The sequence below is a fragment of the Camelus ferus genome, chromosome 21 (assembly GCF_009834535.1).
Source record: "Camelus ferus isolate YT-003-E chromosome 21, BCGSAC_Cfer_1.0, whole genome shotgun sequence".
Lineage (NCBI taxonomy): Eukaryota > Metazoa > Chordata > Mammalia > Artiodactyla > Camelidae > Camelus > Camelus ferus.
The window spans coordinates 9,456,737-9,478,450 of record NC_045716.1 but is presented as its reverse complement, the minus strand read 5'-3'; the positions used below and the strand labels follow the sequence as shown (position 1 = coordinate 9,478,450).

At 39.3% G+C, this 21,714-nt stretch overlaps 1 protein-coding gene and 1 non-coding gene across 2 annotated transcripts in view; both read right to left on the bottom strand.

Annotated features, from left to right (window-relative positions):
* Positions 1-21,714, bottom strand: part of TNFSF4 (TNF superfamily member 4) — a 72,602-nt gene that overhangs the window by 23,920 nt on the left and 26,968 nt on the right. The window lies entirely within an intron of this gene.
* On the bottom strand, positions 18,988-19,090 carry LOC116658839. The gene has a single exon (XR_004314131.1). It is a non-coding gene; the product is annotated as a U6 spliceosomal RNA (small nuclear RNA).

The window sequence follows — 21,714 nt, the reverse complement described above, 5'->3', positions numbered from 1 at the left end:
CTGAAATTCTTTAGCATGACCTCCAAGTCACTCTGTAATGGAACCCCAAGTTTCCTCTTCAAATTTCTCCATTTCCTGATTATTTCTGATAATCACTTTGCCTCAAATATCCTTACCATCCATCTCTGATGATCAAAATCCTATACCCTACACACTTTCCATGAAGGGCTAGCTGCCTTGTAAAGTACTGAGCTTTCAGTGTTCCAGAAGAGGCTAAACAAAACCTGAAGGAATACTGTTCTCGGGAGTGCTAGCATTGAGCAGGGGATTTGCTGGATCAGTAGTTCAGAAAGCCTAGCTGATCATCAGAATCACCAGGAGAGCTTTTCAAAGATTCAGATACTTAATCTCTTTACTCTAGAACTGATTTGGTAGGTTTGGAATAGTGCCTTGTGAACCTATACTTCTAAAAGCTTCCATAAGAACCAGAATTGTCTCTTCCCAAATGACCACTTGAAGTCTGTTTCACTGTTACATTTCTACAATACAGAGCCTCACCTGGGCCTCCCAGAAGGATGTGGTTGTTTATGTCCCTGTGTTGACAGCGTTTTTCATGCTCTGTCTTGTCTTAACAACTATTTAAATCTGTTTCAGTCTCCCCCAGATGTTGCATGATCCTGAGGTCAAGAGTCCTGTATTGGACTCACTTACAGTGCCAGAACTGTCTTTCTATAAAAACCCGTCAAATCGAATTGAATTTGCTTGCAGTAGATCTGAGGTATGCTATTTTCAGGACCAAAAAAGAACGAGAGTCTAAACAAAACTGAAAATGGCACTATTAAATACAGAAGTCTCCCGATAGCTGGATTTTGATTTTAGATGTGAAAGATTAGCAAACCTGAAATGTCTACTTTTCATTGAAACCGGATGCACACCATTAGTACAAATGCAAATGTGAACTCATATAATGACATTCCTTTTGGGTTTCAGACTCATTAGCCCCTCACTTGTCAACTCCCTTTCTTCTGGTGCTGATTTTCCCTTTCATTCTTCATGTTTGCTACTTTTCTTTATCTTGAATTGATCACTGGAAGTTATTTTAGGGCACGATGATAGATTCTAAAACTTGGTTGCAAAAAACAGCTACAGAATTTTTTCTCTCTATGGAAATAAGCCTGTGAAGTACTACACCATTATGGAAAGCAAATATATAAACAGATTTTTGGCACTTATAAAATTACATTTTAAATTCTGTATTTAAAATATGTATTTACAATGCCAAAGATACACAAAAATTTGTAAGTAGATCTTCCAATTAATAATAGAATATAGGCTTTTTTTTAAAAAATCAACTTTTTTGGAATATAATGATAAATGATAAACTATCTATTTAAAGTGAACAATTAATGACAGTATATACACACTCAAGAACCCACCATCACATGCAAAACATTTATTCATTCCCAAAAGATTTTTTCTTAAATCATAATCACTCCAAAAGCAAATCTAAACTAAGTACATAAGAGATTCTCTCCTCCTTCCAAAATACATTTAATTGGGTATAAACTGGAATTATTTATAATTCCAGTGATTCTCAACTGGGGGTGGTTCTGCCCCCAAGGAGTCATCTGGCAATATCTGGGGATAGTGCTGGCTGTCTGGATGTGGGGTGGGTGGTACTGCTATCTAATGGGTAGAGGCCAGGGATGCTGCTAAACATCCTACAAGGCACAGGACAGTCTCCCACTACAACAAAGGATAATGGGCCTAAAACGTCAATAATGCTGAAGTCGAGAAATCCTGGTGTAGATGTCCATGTCTATAACTGACCTCGAATGAGGCAATGCAATATTCACTCTCTGAGTTGTCACATTTGCTTACTGTCCGGCCCAACGTGCCTCTCCACTGCCCAACAATAAATCTATGAGGAAGGTACTATTTTCCTCCCTATTTCATAATTAAAAGAAACTGAGGCTTAGCGAGATGACTTGGTCAAGATCACACAATTAGTACATGGCAAAGCTGGGATCTGAATCCAGGTCATTTAACTCTGGAGACTGTTCTCAACTTCTGTGTGATAATATTGATTTTTAATAGTATTATATTTAATAAAAATATAAGCTCTATGTCTGGCCTGGACACTTAGTAAACAATCAACACATCTAAGCAGATACTAACATGCCAAATGCACACAGCCACTAATTCAATAAGAGAAAATTTCTTCCTATCAATTAGGTATTTTATTTTTTCCAAATTATTGGTGAATGGGAGTATATCTTTTGTTCTCAGGTGCCTTCTTTGTACCAGGCATGAAATTGTCTTCCTGGGAACACTGTGCATGGTTATTACTAACCACATCTTTAATATGAGGAACCAGAATCTCAGAGCAGAGTAACCACAACAGTACTGGGATTTAAACCAAGATCATCTGGGTTTATCTGTTCTTTTAACTGTGCCAAACCCTCAGTAGCTGATGCAAACCGAATGTTTGTGTCTATTCCAAATTCATATGCTGAAGCACTAACGCCCGATATGATGGTATTTTGAGATGAAATCTCTGGGAGGTAATTAGGTCATGAGGGGAGGACCCTGCTCAGATGGGATAAGTGCTCTCATAAGAAGAGGCATCAGAGAGTTTGCTCTTTCTCTCTACCTGCCAAGTGAAGATACAGTGAGAATGCAGCCATCTGCAAGCCAAGAAGAGAATTATCACCAGAACCTGACCGCACCAGCTCCTTGCTCATGGCCTTCCACGCTCCAAACTGTGAAAACATAAACTTCTGCTGTTTAAGCATCCAGTCTACGGTATTTTGCTATGGCAGCCTAAGCAGACCAAGACAGCTAGAAATTATAAAAATTGTACCAAAAGAGCATTGTTTCTTAAACTCTCTTGTTTATACCCTCAGATATATCCACTCTGAGACAACAAAAGTTTTATCCTGTTATTCTCAGTGTCTCTCTAAGGAACTTTTTTCTGAATGCCCTTCCTATATTGTAGCTAGAGTGAAATAATCTATGCAATATACCAAGCAATTTGTCTAGACAAACTATGTCCTCAACAGACATTATTGTGTTGTTTTTTAAAACCTGTAAGCATTTTTCAGTGTTTATTCTTTCACTGACATATGTTACATTAACCACCTCTTAAAGCTTTTGGCAGGATTACTTTTTTTGAAGGTAGTATTCCCTATGTCCCCACCCCCAATACCACTGTATATGGTTTGTTTACTCATTTCTGCCTCCCAAGCTGTACTGATAAGCCCTTGGGGTATATCCTTTCTGCAAAAATCACACACCAGAAAAACCCCTACAGCTTTATGTAAATTGGCTTAGGGAATTCCTCCAGGCCCCTGCTTCCTACTTTCTGCTGTGATCCTTGGTGCTTTCTGCAGTTCCTACCATTTTCCTTCCTATATCAGCTCAAACTTTTCAACTTACCTTGGTTAAACTTGAAACCTAGATCTCAACTTCCTGTCTCATCACTGACCCTGAAGTCTCAAAGCATGCCCTGCTAGGTAGGAACTGCTCAGGCTCCAGGTCCCCCAAGTCCCTCTGCCCCAATGTGGGGTTCTGCACCACACTGCCTTCCTTCTGCCCTAGGCTTAGTCTGGGGAAGGTGGATTAGGCTCTTCTTTTAGCACAGATCACAGTCGGCCCTGTGTCAGAGCTCTGCAGGCAGGTGCCTGTCTCCCCACGAGGAACAGAGTCCACACCCTTTCATTCCCACGTGAATGAGAATGAGAGTTCCCCTAGCACCAGTCCGCGACCGTGTTCAGTTCAAGAATGGAATTAGACTGGATGGAGGCTACGGTTGTATTCTAATTCCTCAAAGCTTTTTCCTTGTTTTCTTCTAACTTCCTAGCTCCATGATTCCCTGCCCTTTTTGATCTCACTTTGCTTTTATTCTTGACACTTTGGGCAAAAGTCAGAAGATTCGTGTGCAAATCAAAGTTTTTTACTATTTTCCATTGGTCAAGTTATTTAACCTCCCAGCCTTCAATCAGTCCTCTACTATAGATAACAGATACTAGATAAAATTTACATAAATAAATTATGTAGAGAGAGAGAGAGAAAGAACGTGTCTGACATACAGTAGCACTCAGTAATGTTAGCTGTCATTATCAGTATCATTATTGTAGCTTGAAAACGGCCACGGTGAGAGTATTTGCACCATGGAAATCGGTAAACACTACAAACCGGGACTTTTTTCAGTTACTTTCCCAGTACACCACAAGGCTAGTGCCACCTATTGAAATGATATCTTTGAGGTTAAATAAAATATTATTAAATTAATTTCACCTTTTAAAAAAGTTTTATATGGCTATTAACGAATTTTAGATTACATTGTGATATTCGTACTGGACAGTGCTGGGTACACACACCCTAACTCACATGGCAGCATGACCCCATCACACTCCACAGTGTGGTCCCCAGGCATTTCTGAGCATCCCAGGGAGAGCTCAGGGTAATGCCTGTCACCTTTACCAGCATTTCTCTCTTTGAACCACTGTTCTTCCTGAGTCTTTACGCCCTTTGCACAGTCCCATCAACTTGACATTCCAGACTGATCTCTCCACATCCTTAATCTTATTTGCTGTGGGTTAGGTCCCCTCACAGCTAGCAGAAATGTCTACTCACAGCATCTGAGTAACTCTGTTTCAACAGTTTCTACCCATTTCATCACAGCTTGCAGGTGGCAAGTGAAGAGCCAACTCTGTGTCCACCAATGAAAAAAAATCCTAAGTCTCCTTACACACAGAAGTCCCCTCTCTTCTGCACTCACTCTTTCCAGTTACTAAGACCTCATCTTCTATTCCTGGCCCAGGGAGAGGAGTAAATTCTGTGAGGGACAAAATTCCCCTAACATACAAAAAGCTGCCTTTGACGTTTCCTAAAGCTCCTTCATAATGTGTAAAATGTGAGATCTGTTATGCAGGGTTAATAAAAAATGTTCTTCATGGGTCATTTAGCTAATAAATAAAAGGGAGAAAGGTTCATTTGTTTCTTTTCTTTCTTCACTTGTATAGGAGTTGATTATTACTGACACTGATGTAAGCAGTAAGACCCAGTAGCCGAGGTAAGAAGTGAAGTAGTTTGACAACTAGGGTCATGGTAATAGAAACAGTGACAAATGACCAGATGTAGGATATACTTTGGAAAAAGAGCAGTAAGACTTAACTGGATTAGATGGGGTAAGTGAAGGAAATCAAGGAATCAAAGGCCGCTTTTGGTTGATCTGGCTGAGTAGCTGTGCAGAGGCGCCATGACCTGAGTCTCAGAGGAGGACTAAGGAGGAGCAGATGGGGGAGGCAGTCTGCAAATCAAGAGCTCTGTTTTGGACAGCTCCTCATTTAAGCACCACAGAGGGGCTGAAAATGACTCCAAGGTCATTTAATTTTCCCCATTTTACAGATAAGGAAACTAAGCACAGAGAGGTTATGTAACTTGGCCAAGGCTGTCTGGCTAAGTCACTCTACATGATATTTTCCTTTACACAGCAGCGGAGAGGTAGATATTGCTGAACTCTAATCCCAAAACCATCACCTACTAGTTGTGTGACCTTTTGGCAAGGCCTTTAATTTTTCTAAGCCTTGATATTGTCCTTTTGAAAATGGAATGTTCCCCGCTTGGGATCTGTGTGAGGGTTAAGTGATACAAGATAGGCAGTCTGATTGAATAGCATAAAATAAATGTTGGGTACATGTTAGCTAATATTGTAGTTGGTCACCTCCAAAGCTAGGAATATTGCAGCATTATGACCTTAGATTTCTTCCAACTAAAAGAACCCACCCATTCAGGAGGTGTATTTTCTCTACCCAATTGTCCTTCAGCTTTGGTACTAGTTTTATTTCTCATTATGAAGACTGTGTACCAGCATGACAACTTGATCACCTATGATGGACATACTCTGACGTCTAAAAATTGGGGGGGGGGGGGCAGGGGGCAGGGGAGATGTACTAAGTCAAACCTGAAATAAAGCCTGACTAAGTAAAGGAAACATCAGAAACAAAAGACAAGATACAAAAACTCCACTGAAAGGGTCTGAAATGACCAAAGAGAAAAAGTCCCAACCTTAATCAGGGAAAGTTAGTTGCATCAGTGAAAAAAAAGTAACCACACATGATACAATCAGGCAGTAGAGATCTTGATACTGGAAAACCAAAGGTGAGGCGTATTCAAGAGCATTTCCCCCATGCTGACCTCACCGGAAGGACTGGTCCAAATTAGCAAGACTGAAAGATTTTAGCTTAAATGCCTGAAAAATTCCTTCCCTGAGCAGCAGCCTCCTCCACCATCCCAGTGGACAGCCTAACAGCAGAACACCTTCAGTGACAGTATCCCTTCTCCAACATGGTATGCCCTTTGGCCAAAATAAACAGCAGTGAAATATCAGTGACAACTGACAGTAGGGGTGGGGGGAGGGGAATGACCCTTCTGAACAGTCACCAAAATGGAGCCTAAGTTTGAAAAGTAAAATGAAGATGTGATCATTAAGACTGCAATGAAAAACTATCAGAGGAAGCAGGGCAAAGCCAAGACACAGCAGAGAGACAAGCGGAAATGGCTGACATGCCTTTTTTCAGAAGTGTAGGGGCCACCTCACCCCAGGCAGGCCACCTCCAGGTTGGATCCTAGCTACACCTCTGGGTGGGGTCTCTTTTTCCAGAAGTCTGAGGAGACAGTCTAGTGTAATGGTTAAGAGCAAGAGCTCTGGAAACAGGCTGCCTGAGTCTGAATCCCAGCTTACCTCAAGCTTTTCAAGTCATAATGGAAGAATAATTGAGGAAACCGGGCAAATTACTTAACTTCTTCAAGCCTTTGTTTTTCTCATTAATAAATGTGGGAAAGAGTACAGTGAATGTATTTAGTACCTAACTCTGCAGGTTGCTGTGAGATGTCAGTGAGATAGTGCACATAAAGTACCTGGCACATAGCTTTTAATAAGCATTCACATTATTATATCATTATCTGTAGTTTCATTCTGGTAAGAACAAGGTTTCTCGGCGGGAATGAGCTTTAAAAACAAAAAGTCAGGAATTTGTTGCTTTTCAGTCCACTTCTGTGGCTTGCCCCAACTCTCAAAGGAATATTGCCTGAGCACTCACCAGGTGCCCCAAAAAATTGCTAAGTGAAAGAAAAAATTGCAGGAAACCATTGCTTAGAGTCCCAAGCGGGGGAAAAAAAAAAAAGACAGGAAGACTAGACAAAGGTGGACTCAGAAGTACTCTGAAAAAGGAGGACCAAGAAAGACCAACTTTCAGATGCCGACGAAGGTTAGGGTCATTTCCTCTTGTGCGTTATTTTTATCCTTCTTCTTTCTTTTCCCAAACAAATGACAGAAACCCAGACAACTAGAAAAGCTGCATTGGCTGGAGGCAAATGTGAAAGGGGAGGGAAGCAACACAATTGTGTGTCTGTATCTTGTTTCAATAAGAGCTCCAGAAGGAGAGAAACCCCAGGGGAAAGACTATGTGGTAGCTGAAAGCAGAGAGCCAGCCAGTTAATCCTGGGGACCCCCAGGCAACAAACAAGATACAAATGAGGGGGTTGCCTCGGGGGATGCCTGTCAACTCCGCAGTAACTCTGGAGGGATATGCCCCAGCCCAAAGCCCCCAGGTGATTTCCTCCTCAGAAAAGGCAGCCTGGGATCAGATCATGGCTAGAATGCTAGACTGGAGGGCAGAAAGCTGAAGGTCGTACTAGGGCAATTTATTGCTAAACCAGGACTCTACATGAGTAAAAGGGAAGACTATTCAATATAATGCAAGGTCAACAGCTTGCCCAGGACTGCTGGGGCAAGCCAAGACATGACCACCCTAGCCAGTGTCTACTGTCCTACTCTGCACAAACACATAACTATAAGACTAGAAGCTGAATGCTGGGGAGCAAAGAAATAAAGAGTGGGTAAGTGATGGGGAAGGAAATAAACATTTTTAAAAAGCACTGCTGGGGCACCAGGCCCTTGTGGAGTACTTTATATTCATGACCTCATGTAATCCCTGCAGAGTGGGAATTACAGGGAAAGTGATGTTACTGGGATGTGAACTCAGGACTGCCTGAAGTTAAAACACCTCATTCCTTCCTGCCCCCGTCCTGCCTCCCTGGTCCCAGCATTCATCTCCTCACTGGCAGGCCGCAATGAAGAGAGCTACTCTTACTGAGCCCTTTGAAAACTCTGTTGGATACTTCGCATATGGTAGTTATTACAAGGCAATAAGGAAACAGGTTCAGGGAGTTTAAGGATCACATACGGGTAAGTAGTGGAGCCAAAACTCAAACTGAGTCTGCCTGGCTGCAAAGCCAGTACACTCACTTACTAGGCTTAAGAGAAGAGTAGCAGGATTAAACCGAGTCTGCAGGGGTGGGCTTGCAGAGCTGTGCTTGCAGAGCTGTGCAGCACAAGCAGTTGGGGAGAGAACATGGCCGCAGAAGCAAACTTTCCCACCTAAACCTTATTTTCAGCTAGGCCTGTCCCCCCACCACCCAGACCCTCTACTGACAGGGTCCTTGCCACCCCTTTGCAGTTAACTGATCACATTGTTCTCCCATCCTATAATCATCTCCCCTGCCTCCCTGCCAATCCATAAACTACCCTTCTTCATGGTTACACTTTATTTGTGCCACAGTGTTTTATTAGTACAGTTCTGTTTCCTGCCTGTCCTGGATATAATTTTTCTTTGCCTAAAAACTCTATGTAACTTTCAGAGCTGTGGCTCTTAGTCCCTCTGTCATCTCACGGTGACTAGAAAGTTGCAGTTATGTGTTAAGAGGTGGGTTAAACCTACTGCACTAGGTTGAGTGTTTATAGAGATCTTCCTCTCCAGACCCCTCCCCTCTCCTCAAACAAGGAATCTCTTGGAGGAACAGAGGTCACTCTTTCTCACACATAGACATCTTCTTCTAAGTCTTTTCGACTTCTAAGTATCACCAACTCCCAGTTTTTATAGACAACAGTGGAATGAAAAATTCATTGAAAATGGAAAATCATAAATAATGCCCAGAATTTCATTTGGTCCTTAACTTTCTTCCTCCTCACTTTGAATCAATCTTTTAAATTGATTTCTCTCTCTAATACATGTGCATGCTTGGCCTTCACATTGCTCTTGGGCTGGAGTTTTTTCACCAAAATTCACTAGATGATATGTCCCATAAGGGGAGGGGCTAAAGTATTTCTCAGTGGCACATGTAGGTGTTTTACATATTTTTTGAATGAATGAGGCCCAGATGGATGATGGCTGTTTCATCAAATGCCAGGTTAGACAGACCCCCAACAATCTCTGTGTGCTTTCTAAGCCCCTAGAATTTAGATTCAAATCTGAGTAAAAAGAGGAACCATGAATTGAAATTAAGTTGCCACGACTGGGCTAAAATAAATGGGGGTTAAAAATAGAAAAATAGAAATTAGGTTGGTTACAATTCTTGAACACAGAGATTGTGCACAGAAAATCATACCAACTACAGATGTGAATGAGAAATTAGAACTTTCTAGTCATTTTACTAGAAAATAAAAGAACAAAACAGACTATTAAGCACCTGGTAATCTAGTAAACCCTCAAAGTAAGTTTACTTCACCTGACTTACAAAATGTGACTAATAATGATATTTGTGATCTTTCTAAGTTAAAGAATGAATCAGATAACTGACTTGGGTGAGCATAAACCATCATACCTAATTAGAGGTTCATCACCCTTTACATTATGTTTTTTTCAGAGTATGATCACAGAATAATTTTGCATAAATATTCGTAGGGCAGATTGCTAGTTGTTCCCCAGATCTGTTCTCCTCTTGTTTGTAGACTCTTTGTCATCCAATGGAGACTACATTTCCCAGCTTCACTAGCATTTGTGATCATGTGATTTGGTTCTCTCCAATGGAATGTGACAGGAAGTGATAAATATATCCTATCACTTGCTTAAAAGGAAACTGCCTGTCTTAGGCTTCCTCTCTGTTCCCCTTTGAACTGAATACAGATATACTACATGATTTAGCTTCATCTATGCAAATGAGCATCACTCCTTAGAAGGCAGAGCAACAAGACAAAAGGAGCCTGGATCCCTGATTGACTTCAGAGAGCTAAACTGTTATATAGAAGAGACATGACTTCTATCTTCTTTAAGTCACTGTATTTTGGGGTCTCTTTTCTAGAAGCTTAGATTTTTCCATAATTAATACAATTCAAGAGAGACTTACCCATTTTTCTCAAGGATTCTCTTAATCCTTGTGTATCAAAATCATTCTTCTTTGAATCATTTAATCATGTTATCATCTTTGTTGATTCTCTCTTCCTCAGTTGTTAACTAGTCTGAATCTGCCAGAGGTTCCTTTTTCAAAAGCTTTGTGATTCTCCAATGCACTTTCACTGACTTCTTAATATACTGACACTCTTGCAAGATATACAGTTTTACTCAACATCACTCAATTTACTTTGCATTCAAATGTTCACAACCATGTACTTAGAAAAGATGGGTAAGGATATTTATGTGTGGACTAATTTCACTATTAGCCAATTCATTAGTGAATATTTCATGTTGTAAAAACTTTTGCTTCTCCTTATTACCTAACTGCAGGGACTTGGATAATGCCACTTAAGTGCCAAATCATCATACCTGAGAAGAATTTCAAACAGTATTTAACAAGGGAGAGCTTGCTGTGTCTATTTTAGTGGTTAATCTAGATTTTTTTTTAACATGCAAGCTTAACAAACTTTAAATTTCATAAATAGTTCTACCCTCCTCTCAAACACTACATGTATCTTAACAATGTTTCAACCCTGACTGGCATCACTTCCTGGATTTAAATTCTATGGCTGTCTAGTATTTTGGCTCTGTTTTGTTTTTGATTTGTCCAATCAATTAGACATTATTATTACTGTTTTTGTTTTATACAATGTTTGTTTTTATTTAATCACATATTTGCTCACCATTTCTTTTTGCAACTCAGAATTTCCCTTCATTCTCAAACCCAAGAGAGGACTGGCTTGTGGCTATAAATTCTTAGGGGAGATTTTTTTCCCCTCTACTCAAACCATGGTCAAAGCAGACAAGTTTCCTTGTTGTCCCACTCAACATGGCAGATTCATTTTGAGCTTAACCTTAAATGGAGGCCATAGCTCTTTATGTGTGGGTCTCTTATGAGATCCCCCACCTTTGGCCAACCTCAGGCTTTATCTCTTGTCAGAATTCTAAGTCCTCTGCATCCATCAAAAAAGATCACCAAGGTTTGTTATATAACCTCAAATGAAATCTGCTCTGATGTTCATTTGCCCTCAAGTTTCCCACTTTCACGTAGTTTTTAACCTCTGTGAATAGCTTCCTTTCTTGATCAGAGATGTATTTTTTAAATATTCTTTACATTCTATCCATTTATTTTGGTTGTTTTCAACCAGAGGATAATTCATGCTACCTAACCCGCCTGCTGCTGAAGCTGGCAGTCTGCAATTCCTCATTTTAAACAATTAACACTTTCCTAAATAAGGTCTCTGCCACAGTGTAATAGTAATAATAATAATGGCTAATATTTACTGAGCATTACTATAAGCTGGGTGCTGTTAAATATGTTTTATTTATACTAAGTCACCTAACCTTTACAATACCACTAGAAGATCAAATCCAGATAATCTGCCTCCAGAGCCCATGTTACTAACCACTACACATTCTGTGTCTACAAGGCATAGATGACAAAAGACAGTTCAATTTCACATGCATAAGAGAAAAACATACAGATCTTTCCTAATTAACACAGCCAGTGAAAACTCCACAGATATAACAAGAGTTGTTTTTCCAGGGCTTAGAATAAGTCATACAAAACCTCTTGATAGGCTCTGTGTTTGATGTGGGGTTACAGGTACAACATAAAGCTAGGATGGTGATAAGGTTTCTTCATATATGCCACATCCTCTATGTGGAATGACTGTGTGGGATGTGGCCTTAAGACAAGACTGAAGCTGTCTCTAAGCTCAATAAGAGAGTTTTGACCAATTATCAATGTCTGTCATGCACTAGGATGCAGAAGTGCCATCTCTGGCCTATTCTTGACTTAAGATGGGGACCAGGACATAATCCAGTCCTTGGATCTTCCTGCCACCTACCCTGGCTTACTGAGCCAACCTTCCCCACACTCCCAAGTTATGCCTTCTCTCCATTTCCTCCTTAGTTACAAGTGAAAAATCTTACCCAAACAGGTCTAAAGTCATTCTCTCTCCACAGTTCCTTTCTCTGGGTGCGTTTTATCTAATTGCATTACATGCAGCTTTGCAAATAAACTAACCCATGTCTTGAGAACTGAGAAAAAACTAGGATGAACAGAATTTAAAGTGAGCATAGAAAATTATGTTCTAAGTATGTGTGGTTGAGATGGAAGGGGGAATGGGAGTGGACAACTGTCCTGAGTTCTCTGAGCTTTCTAAATCCAGAAATATCAGAAAGCATTTTCAGTGGTGATACATTTAAGTTCTGGAGTTAGTCTGCTGGAGTTTGAATCTTAGCTCTACAAAAAGCTATTCGACTTTGAGCAAGTTACTTAGTATCTCTAAGCCTCAGTTTAGTCATCTATAAAATGAGGATAATCAACTATACCTATATCACAGCAATTTCCAAACTTTTAAAATCTCAGGACCTCTTTATAGTCTTAAAAATTACTGAGAATTCTTAAGAGCTTTTATTTATTGTGTTACCTATTGATGTTTACCACTGAAAAAATTTAAACTGAGAATTTTAAAAATATTTATTTATTCATTTTAAAATTAACTCTATTACATGTTAACATAAATAAGAAATTTTTATGAAAAAACTATTTTCAAAAAATTAGTGAGGAGAGCTTTACATTTTTATGATTTTTTAAATGTCTGGCTTAATGAAAGGCAACTGGGTTCACATACCTGCTGCATTCGGTCTGCTGTGATATGCTGCTTTGGCTGATGTATATGAGGAAAATCTAACCAACTGCATAATTACAAATGTATAGTTAGAAAAGAGAGGACTGTTTTAATATTCTTTTCAGATAATTGTGGGTATTATCATTTGATTGCACACCAAAACTCAAAAAGTCATAATTTCTTAAAGGTTAGCTGCCAGGTAGAATCAAAAATCATATTAATGAACTATTACACTATTACTTGAAGACCGACTGGAATATGTTGCATTTTGCAAAGATCTTTTACCCAACCATGAATTTGTAACATTATTCATGGTTCATTTTAAAATATTAGCTCACAGAGTTATAGAAACCTTCTAAACAATGACCCACTGCCTTATACAATGGCTAAATAAATAAATCATATTCATTAATATCCCACTGAGGTCGCTAGAAAAGTGTTTTAAATTTTAAAAAGCTGCCAGTTTCAAGGTGGTGGATGCAGTTTTCCAAAGTTAACTTTCACTTGAAAGCTCAATTTTATCATTGGCAAAAAATACTGTCAGTTGTTTTTCTTGAAACTTCTTCCATTTTTAAGAAATATCTGCCAAATATTCAAGCCTGAAAAATCCAAAAGACTAACTCCTTGTCAGTGTTCTTCTTTTCAACTAAAAACTGTTCTGTGAAAAAAAAAAAGTGGGTTTAGCTCCCAACTTAGTCACATAAGGGTATTCATTCCATTGAGACAAATATGTTTCAGTGTGCAGCAAAACTTAATGCACACGTCTCATTCCATCCCCTAGGATATTAAAAAGACCTACACCCAGAGTCAAAATTTAATAAAAATTAATTTTTACTGCTTCATCAGGACATCTGAAGTAAAGTTGGCTTTTTTGTTTACTGTGGGTAGTTGAAGAATATGGTGACTATTACAGTGTGACATCAATACCTTAATTTATGCTAAAGTGACAGTAATTTTATCCATCATCAGTGTAAATGTCAACACAATGACAAAAACAAAAATGTCTTAGTATTGTTGTGAAAATAGTTTTAACTTCTCAGATGACTTAAAGGAACCTCAGGGACCACAGATCACACTTGAAAAGCACTGTTGTAAGACCAGGTATCAGCAAACTTTTTCTGTAAAGGGCAGAAAGTAAGTATTTTCAGCTTTGCAAGCCACACGGTCTCTGCCACAACTACACAACTCTGCCACTGTAGTGCAAAAGTAGCCATAGGCAATACATAAATAAATGAACATGACTGTGTTCCCATAAAACTTTATTTATAAAAACAGGCAGCAGACAGGCATTGGCTCCTGCTGTAGGCCATAGTATGTTAATGCATGGTACAGGCCAAATAAGATAACTCATAAAAAGTACTTTCCATAATACCTGGAGTATAATTTAATTATAGTAATTACTCAACAAATAATAGCTATGATGACAAGTTTTCTTGGCTATCCACCACACACACACACACACACACACACCCCACAGCAAGATTGACAAGCCTTAACAATATGATATCGCTGTTTCCTGCCTTTCATCATAAATTGAGTAAATCTAGTTAACCCAACAGACTGCTGAAATGATAGATTCAAATTAGTTAAAGAAAGAAATAATAAGGAGGTGCTAATACAAGTTAAGTTAAAAGGTAGTACATTAAGAACTTTGGGAGCTTGCAAATTCACTTCAAAGCAAGTCACAATTCATTGGACAAGATACCTGGAGTTCTGAGTCCTTGTTCCAGATCTGTCATTAACTAATTTGTCACCCTAGACTTCTCCAGCTTCAGTCTCTGTATGTTCAAAATGGAAGGCATTAAGTTGGGCAGCATATCAACTTCCTACTGCTACAATAATGCTGTGTAACAAACAATCACCAAATATCAGTAGGCCCATAACAATAAGCACATATTTGGCTCAGGCCTTTGTGTGTCAGCTGCAGGCCAGCTGACTGAGGCTTGACTTGGTTGGGTGGTTCTATTTTTATACTCTTTCTGAGACCAAAAGAAGAATCTGGGCATTATCTTCTCCTGGCAATAACTGAGATGCAAGGAGGCAAAACAGAAACACATAAGGCCTCTTAGGTTGCAAGCTTGGAAGTGGCCTACCATCATCACCTCAGCCTCATTCTATTGGCCAAAGCAAGTCACACGGCCAAAACAAAATCAAAGGGAGAGGAAATGTATCTCCACCTTTTCAGGAAGTAGAGCTTCACAGTCATATGGCAAAGAGGGTAGTTACAGGGAAGAATTAGGGCCATTAATGCAATATATTACAATTTGTATCTAAGATCACTTCGATCTCTAATAAAAATTATAGAATATTTTAAGTTAAAAGGCTTACCTATGTAGTTTTTCAAGAGACTGAGACCCTTGCTTACTTATAATTTCTTCAAGTTTACTTGGGCCAATAAAAGAAAAGAAAGTGGGACAGGCAAAGGCAATGAGATAATTATGGAAATGGGAAAGAAAAGTAGCATGGGGGAAGAAGGAGACGTGAAGAAAGAGGAAGAAGAAGGGGGAAGAGAAGAAAGGAGAGAGGAGACAGGTATGAGAGAGAAGGGAAAAGCTAAAGGGTTGTGAGAGGGAAATTAATGACTAAATTTGTTCTTAAGGAACATCAAAACGTAACCTGCACCAGCAAAGTCATTAGAAGTCCAGTAGGAAAAAAATGTAGCTCATTCTTATGAACTCGGTTTAAAAAAGTTATCTATTATGATTCCACCCAGAATAAGCTGCATGGAAAATGTGATTGTCTAATACACATTTTATTTTTAATCTTTCTATAAAATTGATTTAGCATAAAGCATGTCTAATTATTTTAAACTTGTAAAACTTCTATTATAGAACAAATCAAATTTCACAGAAAATTATCCACGTCTAAGAAACTTGAAAATGAGATTTTAAGTCATACTTTTTTTAAATTATTGCATTTATTTTCTACCACAGTTTCAGATCCTATTCATAGCTTTATCTCATTTTTTCACAACATTTACTGACTGGTGTTGGCACTTTCAGACTATAAGTCTCTGACTGGATACTAAGTTTGATTTTAAAGTGTTTCCAGCATTATGTTCTGTCATTTTTATCTTGCATGTGTCTTCCTCATTTTTATATGTCTTCTTCATTAACTGTTTTCCACAATACAATTTTAGGCCTATAAAGAACATTTTAAAGAGGTCACCTAATTTAGTAAGAGAAAAAAATGTTTCCAAATCTTTATTTTTATTAAGGTGCTATTATTATGACAAAGATTAAGACATGTTTATAACTAAAAGTTAGAAATCTGGAATCAGCCAAGAACCTGAAACCATAATGATTAACATTTTCCATCTATAGAGACTCTAAATTGTGAAACTAGTTTGAACGAATTCGTGTTTGGAGGCAACTGACGTGTAGGAGGCAAGAGCACAAACCAAGTCTCAAGCATGTATGTTCCAGCCCCAACTCTGCTACTAATTACCTGGCAAGTGACCTAACCTCACTGTACCAATCTCGTCTTAATCATAACAGGAGGAAATCCGAAAATCAAAGACCATGAAGTTTTCTCCCATGTCTTACAAAATATTCTTGTTAATTTTGAGGGTTTTTTTCTCCATGTTGCCGGATAACCCATTGAAAGCACAAATATTTTGGGGTTTTGAGCCATTGTTATCATCAGGTACTAACTTAATAATCTCTCAATGATACAGATCCTCAAGTATTCATTAGATAAACATTATAAAGGAATCATCCATCACCAGGGGAAAAAAATAGTCCTGAATGCATTTGATGTGACTGCTAGATGTCTTCTGGTATGTCATTTAATCTTTACAGCAATCCTTTGAGGAAGATTTAATTACCCTTGATTAACATAAAAAACAAAATGAGGCTCATAGAAAGTTGCTAAGTTGCTCAAAGTCACTAATTCTCTCACCTATTCATCCACTTAATAAAGATTCAGTGAGTGTGTGCTCCATGGCAGCTTTATCTAGTGGAGGAAGAGACAATAAACGAGCACTCAAATAAAAAACCAACAAAACAAATAATGTATCAAGTATTAGAAGAACTAGGAAGAAACCTAAACAGGGTAAAAAGCTAAGGAGTGAACAGAGACACGCATGATATGAAGGAGAGATCCAGGCAGAGACTCAGAGAGAAGAAACAGCAAGTATAACAACCCTGAGACAGAAACACGGACACTAAGCAGTAGAGCTAGGATTTAAAATCATGCAAAGTCCATGTCCTTCTACCTCATCAAAAAAACAAAGGTGCATTTAATTGATTTCTGTGGAATGGGCTGTGAGGATAAAATCTCAAAATATCTTAAGAAAAAAATACCTGTACTCCATCTTTAATGAAACCAGCAATTTAGAAAAAGCCTTCAGGGGCTTCTAGTTAGAACTGAAGAAAACTTTTCCAGAATGGGCTTTAGAGAAAACCTATAGAAGCACCTTCTGTTGAAAGGAATTTCGAAGTATAATTCATATAAGGCGTGTGTGTGTGTGAGAATGTGCCCCAGCCCTTGCGGCTTTGAGACTCATAATTTAGTGGCAAAATCCATCTTTTCCAGAAGGAAGGAAGGGAAAGGAGGGAAAGGAGAGAAGGGAGGGAGGGGGAGAGGGCCAGGTGGAAGGGAGGTTAAGACAAACTCCCTTAGATCTGGTTTTTGTCCTCTCACTCTTTCAGGGTGACAAAGACCCAGGCAAGACCCAGGGCACGAGAAACTTAGTTCTACTCTCCTTCTCTCAACTAGAATCATCTGTCTACTCCCAGTACTGCAACAGACACATCATCTGCTATTTATCAAAAGCTACAACGTCTTCTGTCACATTTTCTCCTAATTTCACCCTCACAAGGACCCTGCAGGGTATGCAGAGCAGTTCCTATTATTCCTCATCTAAAGGAAACCTCTGTGGCCTGCCAAAGATCATTTAACCAGCTTGTGACTGAACTGGAAGAAAGGTATGTCTCTTGTCCTCCACTCCAAGGTCCCTTCTGCCAAACTAGGGTGTCTTCATGTCTATTTGTCCTCATTAGGAGGAGTCCAAAGTGGCTACAAGAGAATCGGCTGAGTGGTTGAAAACCCCCTCCCCAAAAGTCAGATATCTATAACCTGGCCCCACATTCTGCCTCTTCCTTATTTCTCTGGAGTCAAGTGCACAGACTTGAGTTAATCACAACCCCCATTTTGTGATGCACTATCATTTCAGTTAGGAGACGGCCCCTCACTTGCTGTATCTTTCTTCACTGTTTTTTCATCTTCATGCCGTATCCACAATCCCAATTCCCTCTCCTGCTCCAATAACAAACACTCATTCCAATCCACTTTTCATACATTTACTTAGAGATATGTGTGTTTTTTAAATATATAGCATGTTTTGTCTTTGGGCTTTAATTGACATAAAAGGGACTATCTAAAAGTGTCATCCCGTTTTTGAATTACTTTTATTCAATATTATGTGTCTGAGATCTATTAATGTTGCTAAACAGAAATGTAAATTATTATTTTTGACTGATGGGGAGAATCTGATCTTCTCATCAAATTTTATTTATCTGTTGTCTTGGAAGTCAATGGTCATTTAGTTTGCTTCCAGTTCTTTGCTGCCACAAATACCACTTGGCTGAACACCCTCATAAACACCTCCTTGAGGACTTCTCTGAGACATATTCCTACGAGCAGAAGTGCTAATCACAGAGTACAGACATGCTTAGTTTCTCTACTAATTATGTTTGTGCTCTGGAACAGCTAGGCAAGTTTACACTGTCCCCAGGAGTGCATGAGAAACTCAGTTTCCCCACGTCCCCACCAGCACTTGATATTTGACTTTCTAATTTTGCCAAAAGATGAGTGTAAAGTAGCACTGTTATTTTAATTTGCATTTCCTTGATCATTGGTGAAACTTAGCATCTCTTCAAATCTTTATTAGCCATCAGGATTTTCCAATTGCCCAGATATATATTTGCCTATTTTTTCTATTGAATTTCTTGTCTTTTTCTTATTTTTGTATTGAAGAATATTTGATTTACAATGTTTTGTTAAGTTTATGGTGTACACCATAGTGATTCAGTTGTACATACATGTATTTTTTCACATTCTTTTTCATTATAGGTTATTACAAGATATTGAATATAGTTCCCTGTGCTATACAGTAGGACCTTGTTGTTTATATATTTTATATATAGTAGTTTGTATCTGCTAATCCCCCCCAAAATATGGAATGCTGCACAAATTTGCATGTCATCCTTGCACAAGGGCCATGCTAATCTTCTATCATTCCAATTTCAGTATACATGCTGCCAAAGCGAGTACTTGTCTCTTTCTTATTGATTTGTAGGAGTTTCTTTTATGTTCTAGACATTGATCTCTTCTTAGTTCAGATCTTGCTATTACACACACACACTTTCTACAAAACTCAAGACAAAAATCTCTGCTGGGAAAGTGAGATAGAATGGAGCTTTGTTTTGTCGAGAATTAATGCCTCCCCAACACATTCCAGTGTCTATTAGTGTCTGAATGGTGGTCATGGTACACTCAAAGAAGCTAGTGAGCTGAATGTGAAACCAATTTCCTTATGTTCTGTCCTCAGTCGCATTTCAACAGTGTTACTGAAACCCCCTAGAAAAATCCTGAGAGACTCCAATCTCATTACCCATACTGACTTCTTTCTCTTTCCCACCAGGGAGACTGGACCTGCGGTTCTTAGTTAGAGACCAGGAACATTCATGTGTCTCTTTCCAGAGCATGGATTGAATGCTTTACAAGGAAAGCAAACATGTTCTGATCACTCCCCAGTCATCCAGTTGGTGAAGGACGAATTCACCACCCCAAACTGTACAAAGTGGTCGAGCACATGACACCCGACAGTGGACAGATGAGGCTGGCAGCAGCAGCTGATTAGTGACATGTCCTCACAGCCCAGGGGAGCGAGTAGACTGCAAGCCATACAGGGCCACACCAGGATGCATCCTGAGAGCAGAGTGAACCAGCAGGGGCTGCAGGAAGCAGGCTTTGTAGTGACAAGAGGATGAATAAACTTTGGTTCCTGGGGGCAGTTGTGATTCACTTGTTTGAGTAATTTTATGGGCTGTCAGGAATGTGAATCCCATTAGGTTGAAGATGAGGCAAGGTACAGCACAGCAGGTCTGGTTGTTACCAGAACTAGCCAGGTGGAGACCCTTTCTTGCTAGGTTGGGGGTATATCTGGCAAGAGCAGGGGGACACATGCCTGGGCCTTTAGGGTCCTGTGAAGCTCAAAGATATCAAAGCAGCACTTAAGTTTTAGGTCTTACAATTTGCAGTTTTTGCACTTTCACAATGAGAAGTCCCATTTCTTTACTAATCATGCCTGCTTTATTTTAAATTTAAGAAAAGAAAAAACAGTCTAAAATGAGACAAGAGTGTTAGAATCGGATAGACTGCAGGCCACTACGTCTTCCCTGAGGGAAAAATAAGAGTGATCAAAATATTCATTCTCCTATTGGAATAACCTGGTTATGCTGACAGAAGGCTGTTTACCAAGCGTAACTACTCCTGCTTTGTAATCTACTCTCTAAACATCAAGAAATTCAGGCAGTCTGGGTCCCTGGATCACTCAGATATTTAGAGGCTCCCATCTTTAGACAACACAGAAGAAACATAGAAATTGCTTAACAATGAATTTTATAGGAAACAGAGAAAGAATAGGATTCTTTTGGCTAGTATGTGTCCTCATTTCATTTTGATTAAAAGAACTAGAGTAGGCCCAAGAAGGGATTACCCTGTAATAGGCAAAATAACCTGTGAGAATGTTATTTTATATAGCAAAGGGGATTTTGCAGGTGTGATTAAGTTAGGGCCCTCGAAAGGTGGCAGTGGCTTACTTGGGTGGGCCCACTTTAATCACAAGAGTTCTTAAAGAAGAAGACCTTGCCAGAGGGAGATGTGGCTGTGGAAGAATGGTCAGAGAGAGAGGTAGTGCTGCTGGCTTTGAAGATGGAGGGTGACTCACGGTCCACGAGCCACTGAATGTGGGTGCCTCTAGAAGCTGGAAAAGACAAGGAAATGGATTCTCTCCTAGAGTCTCCAGAAGGAATACAGTTCTGCTGACACTTTGATTATAGCTAGTCAGACAGAACTACAACCTACAGAACTGTAAAATAATAAATCTATGTTGTCAACCACACTTGTGATGATTTGTTACAGCAGCAAAATAACTAATACACATCTCTAATTTTGGCAAGTCTAAAAATAAAAGGCATCTAGCCATCCCGAAAACAGAACCCAAGAAGTCAAAGATAAAAATCTTTCCATTTCCTTATGACTTCCCCTTTTCTCTCACCACCCTCCCATTGTCTGCCCTCTCCCACTACATTCTCACACTTCACGCAGCAACTTGCAGTGCTGGTGCCTCCATCCTTCACAGTCCCCCCTTTTATGTCTCTACTTTTAGGTATGCCCCCTTCTACTCCACAACAGTTTCAATCATCTCTTTCTCCTTAGAGAAGGCTGTGCAAAGCTTGTCTTGCTAAGTCACTGGGAGTTTTGCAGAACTGGGAGTAGCCACTTGCAATTTCAAAATGACATCAGTACACTCGTCTTTTTATCAGCCCTGTCAAAGATGCTCCTTCTTCCCCTAATCTTGTAAATGCTTACATAGTAAAGAATAAATATTAAACATTCAAATCATAAAGCTCAAACTATAAAAATGATGCATGTAGCAGAATAAAATTGTCTATTATTTCAGGAGTTGTAATAGTAGAATCAATAAAGACATTTCAAATGAAGTGGATTATGTGCCTGAGGATTGAGTCCCATATCTGATGTGACATGGTAGGAAGGAGGGAAAGTATCGGGTGCAAGTGCAACAGTTCATAAACCCAACTAATCCCACTGCAGCAGAAGCTTGGAGTCAGAGATGACCGTGAAAACAAAAGCCCTGGAATTAGTAAAAATCT